The sequence below is a fragment of the Grammomys surdaster genome, unplaced genomic scaffold (genome assembly GCF_004785775.1).
Source record: "Grammomys surdaster isolate TR1022 unplaced genomic scaffold, NIH_TR_1.0 187, whole genome shotgun sequence".
NCBI classification, from domain to species: Eukaryota; Metazoa; Chordata; class Mammalia; order Rodentia; family Muridae; genus Grammomys; species Grammomys surdaster.
The window spans coordinates 9,466,096-9,470,345 of record NW_021604632.1 but is presented as its reverse complement, the minus strand read 5'-3'; the positions used below and the strand labels follow the sequence as shown (position 1 = coordinate 9,470,345).

General features: G+C 48.8%; 1 protein-coding gene across 5 annotated transcripts in view; it reads left to right on the top strand.

Moving 5' to 3' along the window:
- Positions 1 to 1,769: 1,769 nt before the first annotated feature.
- Slc7a6 (solute carrier family 7 member 6) overlaps positions 1,770 to 4,250 on the top strand; it is a 36,059-nt gene continuing 33,578 nt past the window's right edge. For 2 of the 5 annotated variants that reach the window (XR_003711555.1, XM_028768505.1), the window contains exon 1: positions 1,794 to 1,846. The gene's annotated coding sequence lies outside the window, so the exon portion shown is untranslated. Of the gene's footprint in view, positions 1,868 to 2,011; positions 2,102 to 4,250 lie in introns of those variants that run through there. The other 3 variants (XM_028768506.1, XM_028768509.1, XM_028768507.1) reach the window with 3 other exon arrangements.

Below are 4,250 nucleotides of genomic sequence, written 5' to 3'. Positions count from 1 at the left end.
ACCACTGCCCGGCTCTCTCTCTCTCTCTCTCTCTCTCTCTCTCTCTCTCTCTCTCTCTCTCTCTCTCTCTCTCTCTCTCTCTCTCTGTCTCTGTCTCTCTCTGTCTGTCTCTCTCTCTCTGTCTCTCTCTCTCTCTCTCTCTCTCTCTCTCTCTCTCTCTCTCTCTCTTCTTTTTTTTTCAAGACAAGAGTTCTCTGTCCCTGCAGTCCCAGAACTGCCATGTACCAAGCGGTTCAGGTTGGCCTGGAACTCGGAGATCTGCCTGTCTTTGCCTTCCGAGTGCTAGTTTTAAAAGGCCCGTGCCACCACCACCCAGGAGGGTTTAAAAATTTTTTGTTTTTTTATTTTGAAACAGGGTCTAACTCTGTAACCTTAGCTGAATTTGAACTGAGATCCACCTCCCTTTGCACCCCCCCTCGGATTAAAGGCAGGTGTCACTAAACTCTGCTAATTTTAATTTAAAATTAATTTAATTTAAAATTTAACTTAAAAATTATCTTTTGTGTATGTTTGCCTGTATGCAACATGCGTGCCTGTTGGGTCCGGAAAAACTGGGGTTACAGGTGGTTGTGAGCCACCATGGGGGCTGCTGGAAATAGAATCCCTTTCCTCTGCAAGTGCTCTTAACTACTTACACTCCCCGGCCCCGCCCCCAACAGGGTTTCTTTGTGTAACAGAGCCTTGGCTGTCTTGGACTCGCTTTGTAGATCAGGCTTGCCTCTAATTCACTGAGATTGACTTCCCTCTGCCTCCTGGGTGCTGAGATTAAAAATAAAAGTATGAGCCACCATGCCCAGCACTATTTAACTCATAATAAGGTTTAAATCTTAAACGAGAAATGCAGAAAGAGTTCGGTCCCTTGCAAACAAACTCCAAGTCTGTCTCTTTCAAGGCCATCTGACAAGTTGTAAATTTTTCGCCAGGAGATAAGTTCCTCCTTTGGATGCTTCAGCCACTTCCTCTCCTAGTTGGCTATTGCTGGAGGAAATACTGATTTCTTGGGGTCCATTAAAAAAAAATCTGATAGCCTAAGAGAAGAGCACAACTGTCTCTTTATATTTATTCTTGCCAGACTGGTCAGTTAGAAGGTCCAGTGGAATATAAAAGGCAGGAGGTCTTAGAATGAACGCCAGCGCCACTAGAGAGAGAGAGAGAAAAAAAAAGATAACCTAAAAGGAGATAGAGGAGCAACCAGCGGGAGAAAAAAAAAAGGACAGGATGTCGCAGCTTCCCCAAGAGGAGTGTGAGCAGGGTCGGGGGAGACCAGGACAAAGCAAAGAGAGCAAGAAGTGGCAGCCTTCCAAGGTCGAACTGAGTCTGAACTGAGCGTCAGAGCACCGGTCCCGGGAGTGTATTTTTTCCTGGGTTCCCCAGGATGAAGGGAGGCAGTTATCTAGATGGGAGGTGGTCCAGAGCTCTTTGTGTCAACTATCTGGGGTCCCACTGGGCGTGCAGTCCCCAAAGGCCAAGAAGGAAAAGGAGTGTATGGGCCCTTTAGAGCTCCAAGCAGCAGCATCCTCACGTGGAGCCCCAGAGGCTCCAAGTGACTGCGTGGGGAGCCCGGGAGAGTCCATCCCAGGTGAGGGTGACCGCACCCCAGTTACGGTCCGCGGGGAGCGCCCGGGCGCGGCCTGCTGGAGGCTGCTCGGTAACGGTACGCGGATCGCCTAGGGCCCCGGCGTGCTCTAGTGCCCGGAAGCAACGCCGCTTGGGGCCCCGCTCCGAGCCGGGTCCCCAGGCGGCGCGCGCTGTCGCGATCCGGTGCGAGTGACGTGGCGTGGGCGGGGCTTGAGCGGCCCGGGCGACGGCGCGACCGAGCATCCTGGCAGCTCCGGGCCACGAGGAGGTAACTGGCGGGGCGGAGGAGGTGAGGGGTGGCTCCGGTTCGGCCCGGGGGCCGTCTAGTGTGCGGCCGAACGCTCTGCGTGGCCTCCGTCGCCGCGTGCTGGGTGCGGGCCGGAAACCGCGTGGGGCGAAGGGCGCGGGAGAGACGCCGCGGCTGAGAGGAGGACGCCGGGAGCGTGGATCCCGGAGTGGACGGTGGTGTGAGGAAGACGCGGGCGCGCGCGCGCTCGCGCGTGTGTGAGAGGGGAGACCCTGAGTGAGTGGCTTTGTGAGTGTGCAAGATCCGGAGTGTGAGGGGGACTGGGTGTGAAAAACTGCGAGATGGCGAGTGTAGGGTGTGTGTGTGTGACGGAAAAACCCAGAGTGTGAGGAGAAAAACCGTGGGCGTGAGGGTGGCTGACTCTGGAGTGTGTGCGACCCTGAGGGGGACGGAGACAGTGGAGGAGGTTTGAGTGTGGGAGACACGAAGGGCGTAAAGACTGAAGGACTGAGTCCTCCGCAGCCCGTGACCGTGTGTGAGCCTGAGCGATCCTCCCTGGAGCAGTGAGAGGTGGCGAGGAGGAGGAAGCCGTTGTGCGAGGGACCGTGAGTGTGAGCAGGGCACAGACCGCAGGGCGGGCGTGTGAATGCAGGAATGCAGCTTCTTGGGGCTGTTGAAACTCTCCGTCTTGGGACCGAGAGTGCTGAGGTATTGGCGTTTGGGAACACCGTGCTCTTGTTGTGCCTCTTTTGAGTGTCTCCGTATTTTGTCATCTCGTTGGGCCATCTCACGTCACAAATGTCAGAAAATATTTGGGAAATATTCTGAAAATTCTGTACTGTGCGCTAAGCCAAAAAGGCTGGTCACCGTGTTGTGTAATGGGTCAGTATAAATAGAAAACATCTAATTTAACAAGTCTTGGAGAACCAATTGCAAACACTGGGTTTGTGTTGGAAAGAATTCAGTCTCTGCTGTTAATGGGGGCAGCGGGGGCGGGGAGGAACGACCCCTCTGTTTTGGGCAGCTGATCTAACAGGCAGTATGCTCAGCTGTTTGGCTTCTTATAGCTGAGAGCCGATTCCGGATTTGAAAACTTAGCAGGAGCAGATTTAAAGTCTGCATCTGCTTCCTGGGGTCATTTTTACCTCTTTACCTGGTGAGGTCCTTCAGGAAGCTACCCAGGCTTTCTATTTTGTTAAAAGTTCCATTGTGATTTCATACAGATGACTTTTGCTTCCCGACTTGGGTCTTAGGCTGTTTACTTGAGTTATATTTGATTTTTCTTTCCTGGCAAATATGTGGAAAAATCACAATCCTGATGGAGATAGATGGCCTTGGACAGTACTTGCCGTGCAGAGTCCTGGGTTTCATTTCTAGCACACCGAACCAGAGAGAAAAAGAAAGAAAGATAGAAACCATAAGCTAGATTTTTCTCTGCCTTTTGGAGACAGGGTTTCTCTGTGTAGCCCTGGCTGGATTCTTCTCTGTAGACAAGGCTGGCCTCGATCTCAGAGATTAGCGTGTCCCTGCCACCGCCCCTCCCCCGAATTAACATCTCTTGCCCAGCTTTTTTTTTTTTTTTTTTTTTTAAACCAAAAGTATATTCCAGTTATGTGATTGATCTACCAAGTTTCTTGGTAGAGGAAATTTCCTGACATTTTTGCTTTCTTGCTATAGCCTCTAGAGTGTGGATGTGTTTCTACAAAAGTTATGTAAATGATGCCCTTAGGACCTGAGACTCCAGAGATACTGTAGCAACCTAGAAGGGATGTTGTTTTGTCTTCAGAGTCAAGATTTCTAGCTGTCCTGGAACTCACTCTATAGACTAGGCTGGCCTTGAACTCAGAGATCTTCCTGCCTCTGCCTCCTTACGGAGGAAATACCATCTTGATGTTTTCTGTAAGTTAATTTTTTTGATAAGTAACTAAGAACTTATTCTTTGTTGCAGAGATTGAATGGCCAAAAGGAGAAGTAGAATTAGCCTTTGCTGTAAGGAATTATTTTCTCCTTGGTATCTAACCCATTTGTGATGAAACAACTTTTAAAAATGTGAATTTTTATTTAGTTTGGACAGGTGAATATTACCACTCTGTTCTTTATTTGCTTTTTTTTGGGGGGGGGTTAATGATTTATAAAAAGGAATCTGTAGTTATTTGCATACATTGTAGTAAAAGGGCTTAAAAATCATAGTGTTATGAAACATAACATGTTATTAGTTGTGTAAATAAATCATGTATTTATTTTAAAATTATGTATTTTTTAAAAAATTTCTTTTCAAGATAGGGTTTCATGTAGCCCAGGCTACCTCTAAACTCTGTAGCTCAGGATGACTTTTAGCATCCCAAGTGCTGGGGTTATAGGCTTGAGTCACAATTTTGTTTCCTATTTTATGTTTTCTGGTGGTTTTTTTTTTTTTTTTTTTTTG